This window comes from Hyperolius riggenbachi, chromosome 4 (genome assembly GCF_040937935.1).
Source record: "Hyperolius riggenbachi isolate aHypRig1 chromosome 4, aHypRig1.pri, whole genome shotgun sequence".
NCBI classification, from domain to species: domain Eukaryota; kingdom Metazoa; phylum Chordata; class Amphibia; order Anura; family Hyperoliidae; genus Hyperolius; species Hyperolius riggenbachi.
The window spans coordinates 493,200,392-493,213,322 of NC_090649.1; positions in this window are offsets into that span (position 1 = coordinate 493,200,392).

Below are 12,931 nucleotides of genomic sequence, written 5' to 3' on the forward strand. Positions count from 1 at the left end.
TGGTCGGCCATACAGTTTAGTGCCTATGCATGCCCTTGGTGTCAGTGAAAGTCTGCTGCGCGGGGACCCTCTCTATCTGGCAGCATACCATCTATTCATGGCCCAGGGATAGTTCGCTTTATGTTCCTTCCCTCCCACTCTGAAGAAAAGATCCGGAGTAGCGTGGTACCGGTACCAGTGTGGGTGAGGTATGAGTAATGCGTGCTGGGTCATGTGTGAGGAGCGCTCCACAGGCAGTTTTAAGTGTTTTTAGGTATTGTGGATCCTATTATGTGGAATTTTGTACTGATTAAAGGTTTATTATTGATTGGATAAGTCCACGAGCAGTTACTATGATACATTGAAATTATATAGTTTTTTTCATGTCTGCCAGTAGTAAAGATGACCTGCAGGCTGATTGCGGATCAAACAATATGAACAAATCACATGGCAAATATCAATCATTTCTTGATCTCTTTTCTGTTTTTTTAACTTCTCACTGCAGTGTATTGATTTATTTTTCCCCCCTTCCTATAGAGCTCCCCCTAGTGGCTGCAGCTCTGGCCTAACACTGCTACTGCCTATAGAGCACCCCCTAGTGGCTGCAGCTCTGGCCTAACACTGCTACTGCCTATAGAGCGTGTCCTAGTGGCTGCAGCTCTTGCCTAACACTGCTACTGCCTATAGAGCGCGTCCTAGTGGCTGCAGCTCTGGCCTAACACTGCTACTGCCTATAGACCGTGTCCTAGTGGCTGCAGCTCTGGCCTAACACTGCTACTGCCTATAGAGCACCCCCTAGTGGCTGCAGCTCTGGCCTAACACTGCTACTGCCTATAGAGCGTGTCCTAGTGGCTGCAGCTCTTGCCTAACACTGCTACTGCCTATAGAGCGCGTCCTAGTGGCTGCAGCTCTGGCCTAACACTGCTACTGCCTATAGAGCATGTCCTAGTGGCTGCAGCTCTGGCCTAACACTGCTACTGCCTATAGAGTGCCCCCTAGTGGCTGCAGCTCTGGCCTAACACTGCTACTGCCTATAGAGCACCCCCTAGTGGCTGCAGCTGTGGCCTAACACTGCTACTGCCTATAGAGCGTCCCCTAGTGGCTGCAGCTCTGGCCTAACACTGCTACTGCCTATAGAGCGTGTCCTAGTGGCTGCAGCTCTGGCCTAACACTGCTACTGCCTATAGAGCACCCCCTAGTGGCTGCAGCTCTTGCCTAACACTGCTACTGCCTATAGAGCGCGTCCTAGTGGCTGCAGCTCTGGCCTAACACTGCTACTGCCTATAGAGCACACCCTAGTGGCTGCAGCTCTGGCCTAACACTGCTACTGCCTATAGAGCACCCCCTAGTGGCTGCAGCTCTGGCCTAACACTGCTACTGCCTATAGAGCGTCCCCTAGTGGCTGCAGCTCCGGCCTAACACTGCTACTGCCTATAGAGCACCCCCTAGTGGCTGCAGCTCTGGCCTAACACTGCTACTGCCTATAGAGCGTCCCCTAGTGGCTGCAGCTCTGGCCTAACACTGCTACTGCCTATAGAGCACCCCCTAGTGGCTGCAGCTCTGGCCTAACACTGCTACTGCCTAAAGAGCACCCCCTAGTGGCTGCAGCTCTTGCCTAACACTGCTACTGCCTATAGAGCGCGTCCTAGTGGCTGCAGCTCTGGCCTAACACTGCTACTGCCTATAGAGCACCCCCTAGTGGCTGCAGCTCTGGCCTAACACTGCTACTGCCTATAGAGCACACCCTAGTGGCTGCAGCTCTGGCCTAACACTGCTACTGCCTATAGAGCGCCCCCTAGTGGCTGCAGCTCTGGCCTAACACTGCTACTGCCTATAGAGCGTCCCCTAGTGGCTGCAGCTCCGGCCTAACACTGCTACTGCCTATAGAGCTCCCCCTAGTGGCTGCAGCTCTGGCCTAACACTGCTACTGCCTATAGAGCGTCCCCTAGTGGCTGCAGCTCTGGCCTAACACTGCTACTGCCTATAGAGCACCCCCTAGTGGCTGCAGCTCTGGCCTAACACTGCTACTGCCTAAAGAGCACCCCCTAGTGGCTGCAGCTCTTGCCTAACACTGCTACTGCCTATAGAGCGCGTCCTAGTGGCTGCAGCTCTGGCCTAACACTGCTACTGCCTATAGAGCACCCCCTAGTGGCTGCAGCTCTGGCCTAACACTGCTACTGCCTATAGAGCGCGTCCTAGTGGCTGCAGCTCGGGCCTAACACTGCTACTGCCTATAGAGCACCCCCTAGTGGCTGCAGCTCTGGCCTAACACTGCTACTGCCTATAGAGCGCGTCCTAGTGGCTGCAGCTCGGGCCTAACACTGCTACTGCCTATAGAGCACCCCCTAGTGGCTGCAGCTCTTGCCTAACACTGCTACTGCCTATAGAATGTGCCCCCTAGTGGCTGCAGCTCTGGCCTAACACTGCTACTGCCTATAGAGCGCGTCCTAGTGGCTGCAGCTCTGGCCTAACACTGCTACTGCCTATAGAGCACCCCCTAGTGGCTGCAGCTCTGGCCTAACACTGCTACTGCCTATAGAGCATGTCCTAGTGGCTGCAGCTCTGGCCTAACACTGCTACTGCCTATAGAGCACATCCTAGTGGCTGCAGCTCTGGCCTAACACTGCTACTGCCTATAGAGCGCGTCCTAGTGGCTGCAGCTCTGGCCTAACACTGCTACTGCCTATAGAGCGCCCCCTAGTGGCTGCAGCTCTGGCCTAACACTGCTACTGCCTATAGAGCACCCCCTAGTGGCTGCAGCTCTGGCCTAACACTGCTACTGCCTATAGAGCACCCCCTAGTGGCTGCAGCTCTGGCCTAACACTGCTACTGCCTATAGAGCACCCCCTAGTGGCTGCAGCTCTGGCCTAACACTGCTACTGCCTATAGAGCTCCCCCTAGTGGCTGCAGCTCCGGCCTAACACTGCTACTGCCTATAGAGCACCCCCTAGTGGCTGCAGCTCTGGCCTAACACTGCTACTGCTTATAGAGCGTCCCCTAGTGGCTGCAGCTCTGGCCTAACACTGCTACTGCCTATAGAGCGCCCCCTAGTGGCTGCAGCTCTGGCCTAACACTGCTACTGCCTATAGAGCGCCCCCTAGTGGCTGCAGCTCTGGCCTAACACTGCTACTGCCTATAGAGCACCCCCTAGTGGCTGCAGCTCTGGCCTAACACTGCTACTGCCTATAGAGCATGTCCTAGTGGCTGCAGCTCTGGCCTAACACTGCTACTACCTATAGAGCGCCCCCTAGTGGCTGCAGCTCTGGCCTAACACTGCTACTGCCTATAGAGCGCTCCCTAGTGTCTGCAGCTCTGGCCTAACACTGCTACTGCCTATAGAGCGCCCCCTAGTGGCTGCAGCTCTGGCACTTTGAGTCCACCAGGAGAAAAGCGTGATATAAATGTTATTTGTCTTATCTGAGTCCCTTGCCGTCTTCCCCCGGTCTGCTGTTCAGCGGCAGTCAACCCTGGTAACTGGCTCAGTTGCATCAGTCCGGGGTCATCTGCGCATGCGCAGAGATGTGAGCATGCCCATTGTGTTACATAGGCAGTGTGTTTGCATGCACTAACCCACTGCGGGATTGTTGAGCAGCACATCGGGCTTAGTGTGAAAGCCAATGCTAAGCGAGAGTATAATGATCAGGAAAAGTGTCCTGTATTGGCTTTGTCCTCCTTCCACCATGATTGGGGAAAAGAAGAAACAAGCAACAATGTTTAAAGGACACCCGAAGCGAAAATAAACAATTGTATCTATCTTCCTTCTCCTTAAAATGATTTTTTAAAGATATCTCACAGTTTTATTTTATGTTTAAATCTACTTTTCAAGTTTTAACAGTTTTATTGTTTTTGTCTCAATGACACATTCATTGAAGTATGCCAGAACTAAAATCTATGAACTATGGACCCTTTTTATCTCCTTCCTGCTCTCAGAAGCCATTTTCTGCTAGGAAAGTGTTTTATAGTTGGAATTTCTTATAAATGAGGGTCACACTGTAGTCACTTCCTGTCTGAGTCAGGACTGAGTCAGCCACTTACATACCTGATATTTAACTCTTTCAGACAGAGAAAGAAAAAAAGGAACACAGCATAGTTATTAGTGTGCTTGGCACTGTACATACCCATGTCTATCTCATCATGTCACATGTCACTTCAGGTATCCTTTAAAAGGAGAATGTCTGAACCCTCAATAGAATTGGAAAAGAAAAGGTCATATTTACACATATTCTGCATGTGGCATTTCATCTGAGATAGCGTTTCGATGGCTCTATTTTAGTAATAGTCCCTATGGAAGCATGATAATAGCTTGATGCTCAAATGGTAAGATTTAAAAAGTGAACCACGCACCATTTTTAGCAACCAGGGCATCTTAATAGTATAATGTATAATTATTATTGTTATTGATTTATAAAGCGCCAACATATTCCGTGGCGCTGTACTAAGTAGGAAAGCAAGCCTGTCCGACCACAGAAATGTCATTTTGCAAGCTTTTTTTTGTATCATACGTACACCACGTACAGCAGCAGGGTCAGCCATACCATCCCAGGAAGAAAAACACATATATAAGTAGATAAATACTTTTTCTACTCACATAACAGGTGTATTGTACGGTCCACGTTTTGATTTCAGTGAAGCTGCCCCAGGACCGACAGCAATCTATACTCTCCCCCCCCCCCGCCCCCAACATGGCAGGGATTAGATTGCAGGCTCCTCTGAGGACAGTTAGTGATTAGTAATGGCAGGGATTAGATTGCAGGCTCCTCTAAGGACAGTTAGTGATTAGTAATGGCAGAGATTAAATTGTAAGCTCCTTGGCGAGCGGCACATTTGGTGAGTGACAGGCAGCTTAGAGATCACTGTAAGTGCCCATTCGCTGCCCCTTCACCCCCCCCCCCCCCCCCCAAGTGCCAGATTTGGCTGTTTGTAGCCGCACAATGCTATGTGCAAACTCTGTGTAACAAGATGAATGTTCGGCAGGCGAACTGCTACTGCCTCCCTGCTGCCCACAGCTCGCCCCTTGCTTTCCTGGTGCCCTAGGCCATGGCCTATTCGGCCTTGCCTTAAATCCACTATGCTCAGCCTATCACACTCAACTGCCCTCAGCCAATCAGTGAGGAGATGACAAGCTTCCCTCTCCCTGGCAATGTGCCAAATAGAGTCAGGCTGCCTGAGCAATGCAGACGGCATGTAGACTACATAATAAATACAGAGTAGTGGGTAAATGGAATTTGATTTTGTGGCTGATATTCCCGCTTACACAAAATGTTTTGAAAAAAAAGTAAGACTTTGAAAATTGCAATGACATGTGTACTTGATATAAGCTGGGCAGTTTCTTTGTTCGAATAAACAATCTTGCGGAGCTATCCTTTAATACTTTCAGGTGTGTTTGTAAGCCAAACAAACGCAAGATCTTCAGCCTTTTATACACCATAATCCGCCTCTAAATCTTCTGTCTCACCAGTCAGGCTGTCATTGTATCCATTCTCTTCCGTGATGATTGCAGAGGTGCGGCGCTGAGCCGGTGTGACCGCAGCGGAGAGGCAGAATAGAGCGCAGACGTCAGTGGAGCGCGCTAATATCCGGAGCCTCGCGGTATCGCAGCGTGTCAGAGAGGCCTCATTACCGCGATTATTTCATGAGTGGTTACAGATTCTCTTTCATTGACTCGCAATCCCGATTAGAGCGTCGCTCTCTCTCTAGATTACAGCGGCGAGAGGAGCGCACGGGCTCTGGGAGTATAATTACATTATGATTTATCACAAAGGATTATTTTCCAGAGCCGCTTCTTAAAGCATAAGACAAGTTACAAATATCATTTCATCTATCCCCTCAGACTCAGCAGCAGTGCGGAAACACAAATGCCCGCAAACGTCCGTCGCTATTGTCCCTGCCTCGCAGCCTGCCGATACCCCCTGCGGCCTGACCGCCTCAAAACAAATGGAGTATAAATCCCTTATTTAACCCTAAAATAGATGCATTGCCCAGTCATTAGTATCAAATTCAGAGGAAAGTACTTCAGTAGTGTCCCCGAAGGAGTACACTGAATGCCAGGGGCGTCGCTAGCGCCAAAGATCAGTGGCACGTGCCCCGGATGTATTCTGGGGTGCCCCAAATGTCCCCCAGGCAGAGTCAGCTGTGGTGCCTCTATGGCAGGCATGCTGGGAGCTATGGTGCATTAGTCGGGGGTATGCTGGGTGCTGTGGTGCCTCTTTGTGGGCATACTGGGTGCTGTGGTGCCATGCTGGGTGCTGTGGTGCTTTTATGGTGCAGGGAGCTGCGGTTCTTCTATGGGGGCATGCTGGGAGTTGTGGTGCCTGAAGCCAGCCTGCCCAGCAGAAAGCCAGACCGGCCACCACAGAAGCCAGGTAACTCTGCCTATCTATGGGATATGCTGCATTTGTTTTTTTGTATTAATGGAGAGGGGGGCTTCATTCAATATTTTGCTCGGCAGGCCTACTTAGACCGCTGTTAAGTTCATGTAAATTTGGCTCCACCCATGGCCACACCCATTTCCTGGCTGTAGTACCCAAAGTGCTCCGGATCTCTTAGGATACTAGCACCGCCCCTGCTGAATGCCTTCCTCTCCTCCAGGTCTTCTCTGACCTCCCCCATGTTGTATTACGGTGTGTACACACATCCAATTTTTATTGGCCAACAGCTGGGCAATTTTAGCACTTCCATGTAGTATGAGGACCAACAGGCAGCAAAGTCCCAGTTATCCGGAACTCAGGCAACCGGAAGTCTGCACCAACAGGCATGCCTGAGGGGATAACAGGGACTGTGTTTTGGGTGTTTTTGAGGGGTTTGCAGGCAATAAAATACTCAATGAGCCTCCAGCGCCATGTTCTAGTCTTCATGTACCTCCTAGTGGCTCTCCGGCGTCTTAGCAGGCTCCCGGTGTGTCAGGTGCCGGAGCGGATCAGGTGACATGCCAGGAGGCGGGGAGGCGGCTCTCCGGCGTCTGTGCAGACTACCGGTGTGTTAGGTGCCGGAGCGGATCAGGTGACATGCCGGGAGGCGGGGAGGCGGCTCTCCGGCGTCTGTGCAGACTACCGGTGTGTTAGGTGCCGGAGCGGATCAGGTGACATGCCGGGAGGCGGGGAGGCGGCTCTCCGGCGTCTGTGCATGCTACCGGTGTGTTAGGTGCCGGAGCGGATCAGGTGACATGCCGGGAAGTGGGGAGGTGGCTCTCCGGCGTCTGTGCAGGCTCCCGGTGTGTCAGGTGCCGGAGCGGATCAGGTGACATGCCGGGAGGCGGGGAGGTGGCTCTCCAGCGTCTGTGCAGGCTCCCGGGTGTTAGGTGCCGGAGCGGATCAGGTGACATACCGGGAGGCGGGGAGGTGGCTCTCCGGCGTCTTAGCAGGCTCCCGGTGTGTCAGGTGCCGGAGCGGATCAGGTGACATGCCAGGAGGCGGGGAGGCGGGTCTCCGGCGTCTTAGCAGGCTCCCGGTGTGTCAGGTGCCGGAGCGGATCAGGTGACATGCCGGGAGGCGGGGAGGTGGCTCTCCAGCGTCTGTGCAGGCTCCCGGGTGTTAGGTGCCGGAGCGGATCAGGTGACATACCGGGAGGCGGGGAGGTGGCTCTCCGGCGTCTTAGCAGGCTCCCGGTGTGTCAGGTGCCGGAGCGGATCATGTGACATGCCAGGAGGCGGGGAGGTGGCTCTCCGGCGTCTTAGCAGGCTCCCGGTGTGTCAGGTGCCGGAGCGGATCAGGTGACATGCGGGGAGGCGGCTCTCCGGCGTCTGTGCAGGCTACCGGGGTGTTAGGTGCCGGAGCGGATCAGGTGACATGCCGGGAGGCGGGGAGGTGGCTCTCCAGCGTCTGTGCAGGCTCCCGGGTGTTAGGTGCCGGAGCGGATCAGGTGACATACCGGGAGGCGGGGAGGTGGCTCTCCGGCGTCTGTGCAGGCTCCCGGGGTGTTAGGTGCCGGAGCGGATCAGGTGACATGCCGGGAGGCGGGGAGGCAGCTCTCCGACATCTGTGCAGGCTCCCGGGGTGTTAGGTGCCATAGCGGATCAGGTGACATGCCGGGAGGCGGCTCTCCGGCGTCTGTGCAGGCTACCTGTGTGTTAGGTGCCGGAGCGGATCAGGTGACATGCCAGGAGGCGGGGAGGCGGCTCTCCGGCATCTGTGCAGGCTCCCGGGGTGTTAGGTGCCGTAGCGGATCAGGTGACATGCCGGGAGGCGGCTCTCCGGCGTCTGTGCAGGCTACCAGTGTGTTAGGTGCCGGAGCGGATCAGGTGACATGCCGGGAGGCGGCTCTCTGGCGTCTGTGCAGGCTCCCGGTGTGTTAGGTGCCGGAGCGGATCAGGTGACATGCCGGGAGGCGGGGAGGTGGCTTTCCGGCGTCTGTGCAGGCTCCCGGGGTGTCAGGTGTCGGAGCGGGTCAGGTGACATGCCGGGAGGCGGGGAGGCGGCTTTCCGGCGTCTGTGCAGGCTCCCGGGGTGTCAGGTGTCGGAGCGGGTCAGGTGACATGCCGGGAGGCGGGGAGGCGGCTCTCCGGCGTCTGTGCAGGCTACCGGTGTGTTAGGTGCCGGAGCGGATCAGGTGACATGTCAGGAGGCGGGGAGGTGGCTCTCCGGCGTCTGTGCAGGCTCCCGGTGTGTTAGGTGCCGGAGCGGATCAGGTGACATGTCAGGAGGCGGGGAGGTGGCTCTCCAGCGTCTGTGCAGGCTCCCGGGGTGTTAGGTGCCGGAGCGGATCAGGTGACATGTCAGGAGGCGGGGAGGTGGCTCTCCGGCGTCTGTGCAGGCTCCCGGGTGTTAGGTGCCGGAGTGGATCAGGTGACATCCCGGGAGGCGGGGAGGTGGCTCTCCGGCGTCTGTGCAGGCTCCCGGGGTGTTAGGTGCCGGAGCGGATCAGGTAACATGCCGGGAGGCGGGGAGGCGGCTCTCCGACCTCTGTGCAGGCTCCCGGGGTGTTAGGTGCCGTAGCGGATCAGGTGACATGCCGGGAGGCGGCTCTCCGGCGTCTGTGCCGGCTACCAGTGTGTTAGGTGCCGGAACGGATCAGGTGACATGCCAGGAGGCGGGGAGGTGGCTTTCCGGCGTCTGTGCAGGCTCCCGGGGGGTGTTAGGTGACGGAGCGGGTCAGGTGACATGCCGGGAGGCGGCTCTCCGGCGTCTGTGCAGGCTACCGGTGTATTAGGTGCCAGAGTGGATCAGGTGACATGTCGGAAGGCGGGGAGGTGGCTCTCCGGCGTCTGTGCAGGCTCCCGGTGTGTTAGGTGCCGGAGCGGATCAGGTGACATGCCGGGAGGCGGCTCTCCGGCGTCTGTGCAGGCTCCCGGTGTGTTAGGTGCCGGAGCGGATCAGGTGACATGCCGGGAGGCGGCTCTCTGGCGTCTGTGCAGGCTACCAGTGTGTTAGGTGCCGGAGCGGATCAGGTGACATGCTGGGAGGCGGGGAGGTGGCTCTCCGGCGTCTGTGCAGGCTCCCGGTGTGTTAGGTGCCGGAGCGGATCAGGTGACATGCCGGGAGGCGGGGAGGTGGCTCTCCGACGTCTGTGCAGGCTCCTGGGGTGTTAGGTGCCGGAGCGGATCAGGTGACATGCCGGGAGGCGGGGAGGTGGCTTTCCGGCGTCTGTGCAGGCTCCCGGGGTGTTAGGTGTCGGAGCGGATCAGGTGACATGCCGGGAGGCGGGGAGGCGGCTCTCCGGCGTCTGTGCAGGCTACCGGTGTGTTAGGTGCCGGAGCGGATCAGGTGACATGTCAGGAGGCGGGGAGGTGGCTCTCCGGCGTCTGTGCAGGCTCCCGGTGTGTTAGGTGCCGGAGCGGATCAGGTGACATGCCGGGAGGCGGGGAGGTGGCTTTCTGGCGTCTGTGCAGGCTACCCGTGTGTTAGGTGCCGGAGCGGATCAGGTGACATGCCGGTAGGCGGCTCTCCGGCGTCTGTGCAAGCTACCAGTGTGTTAGGTGCCGGAGCGGATCAGGTGACATGCCGGGAGGCGGGGAGGTGGCTCTCCGGCGTCTGTGCAGGCTCCCGGTGTGTTAGGTGCCGGGGCGGATCAGGTGACATGCCGGGAGGCGGGGAGGTTTGTGGTTTTTCAGACGGTTGCTCAAGCAACCGGAAAGCGCATGTATAGTGGCATCAGGAGATCACCGTCTGTGCCGGTTACCAGGGCCTTTGCTTTACTATAAACAGTAGGTAAGCTCTCATACTACAAGGAGGTGGTATAATTGGTCAATCAAATTTGAACATGTGTACAAACACTTTGAGTTCCTCCTATCAGTCTTGAGTGCTCTCTTTCAAATCTCAAACTGACACACTAAGACCTCTTTTCCAAGAACGGTTGAGCTGTGTGCTCAGCAAGCAGTTGCCAGGCAGCAGTGAGCAGTTACCAGGCAGCAGCAAGCAGTTACCAGGCAGCAGAAAGCAGTTGTGAAAGTTTGAGAGGCATTTTACTGCCTGTAAACAGTTCGTGGAAAAGAGGCCTAACCAATTCCTGTCATCTCCAGCTAAAAAGTGATTCCCAATTTTTTTAGGACTCCTGAAAGCTGGCACATCTCAAAATAGGTTGTCCTGTTTTGTGTCCAAAGTCCAAAAAATGTCTTTTTTTTCGCTAGTGGAATTGGACGTCTCCTACAACACTTCAGTGAAAAGATGAGAGAACCGGCCCTGCCTCTCCTCTCCAGATAAGCTGTGTGTCTTTAGAGCTCTTGTTCTTAAAACTCTCACCTGAAACAATCAGTAACAAGCTTTAGGCTACTTGCACACCAAGACGTTGCGTTAGGTGCCACGTTAAGGTCGCATAACGTGCACCTAACGCAAGGCCTGGTGCTCTCTGCTGTGGACGTCAGAGTGAGCCGCGTTGTGCAGCTCACTCTGGCGTCCGTGATGCCGTGATGTGTACTCTTGGACGCATGCGGCATCACGTGGTCCCGCCGGCCAATCACCGCACAGAGCGGCCGCTCCAGGAAGTAAACACTGCACGTCACAACGTGCAGTGAATATTAATTAGCCATGTGCCTGGCCACTCTCCCCTCCTCCCCAACATGACTGAGCATGTGCAAACAGTCTAACGCAGCTTAAGCCGCTCTAACGCCGTAGCATGCGGCACCTTCGGGAGAACGTGCAGCGTTACATGTAACGCAACGTGGGCTGTGTGAACAGCCCACTTGTGTTACATTGCTGTGCGTTGGGGGAGCGTTACAGGCGCACTAACGTGTGCCTGTAACGTCCCTGTGTGGAAGCAGCCTTAAAGTAGACAATATACTGAGCATTTGTGTGCAGTTTGCGGCAGTGAAGTTGCCAGGTGGGATTACCATTTTACTTGCTCTACTATATACAGAGACAGAGATGCAGTGGCACAAATACTGACTCATTTATTTTATTTATTTATTGTATTTATAAAGCGCCAACATATTACGCAGCGCTCATTAACCTTTTATCAAGCCAGGTTTGCAGGATCGCTTGTGATGTCCGGTGGCCTCCAGCCCAGGAGATCTTCAGCCAATCAGGACCTTTGTTAGACGGGATTCCAGGTCAACTTTGACATCATTAACCACTTGAGGACTGCAGTGCTAAACCCCCCCTAGTGACCAGGCCATTTTTAGCAATATGTGCCACTGCAGCTTTAAGACTAAGCTGCAGATTCGCACAACTCAGCACACAAGTGATTTCCCCCCCTTTTCTCCCCACCAACAGAGCTCTCTGTTGGTGGGGTCTGATCGCTCCCCCATGTTTATTTTTAAAAAAATAAATATTATTGTTATTGTTTTTGTAAAAAAAAAAAAACTGTTTCTTTAATTATTATCCCTCCCTCCCTCCCCACAGCCAGCCAATTATGGCGATCGGCTGTAATAGGCTTCTGCCTATGAGAGCCGATCGCTCTCTTGTCCCCCAGGGGGACAGCCGTGTCACACGGCTGTCCCCAGTGCAGCGCTGCTGCTGATCGCAGCGCTGCACAGAGTAAATAGACGGCGTGAACGCCGTCTAACAGTCTCCTGAGCTGCAATCGCCGCTCGGAGACTGAAGGCGGGGCGGAGGTCCGCCCCCCAAGCAGGAGATGCGCGCGCAGCCTGCGCGCGATCTCCTGCAAAACAGAGCCCCAGGACTTTACGCCGATTGGCGTTAGGTGGTCCTGGGGCTGCCGCCGCAACCACGCCCATCGGCGTGACGTGGTCGGCAGAAGGTTAATGTGCGCTTTGTGACACAATTCTGCCATGTGAAAGTGACATTTAGCCAAAGGTCGTTCTTCTTTTAACACAAATATCTGCTCATAATGATGCTTATAGCCTAGGGGCTATTGCAAGATTTGTACTACAGATGCAAACTAATAATCCAAGATAAAGGGAACAGTCAGACCTCTACAGCAAGTAAAGCAAAGGCTTCAGAAGACAAAAATATGAACTTCTGTTCAGTAGACATAGTGGACGCAACCTTCCCAAACATTAGGGTTGGTTCACTTAGCCTTATTCACATCTAAAATCAAAATAGAAAATCGCAAGCTTTTTGCGATTCTGTGCATGATTTTTTTTAGCGCCTCCCGGCACTGCGCGCTGAGTTTTTTAAAAAGCGCTTTTCTAAGCGCTTTTTCAGAGCGATTTTTTTCATTCACTCCGTGACGCAAGTCAGGAAGTGAACTCTTTGACCCGGAAAATAATAAATACAATGTATTTATTCTTAAAAACGTGAACGCAATCGCTGCACAAAGCAATTTTGTGAGCGTTTTGCATTTTTCCTATAAAGTCCATTGAGGCGAAAACGCCTCAAAAATGGCTCATGCAGCGATTCTCTGAGCGGATCGGAAACGAACCGCTCAGCTGTGAACTCTCATAGGGAATCATTGCACAAGTTTTTAGAGCGATTTTGAAAATTGACTGCGCTTGAAAAAATGCCGAAAATGTCCTAGATGTGAATGAGCCCTTAGTAGTAGTGTTGGGCGAACATCTAGATGTTCTGGTTCGGGCCGAACAGGCCGAACATGGCCGCGATGTTCGGGTGTTCGACCCGAA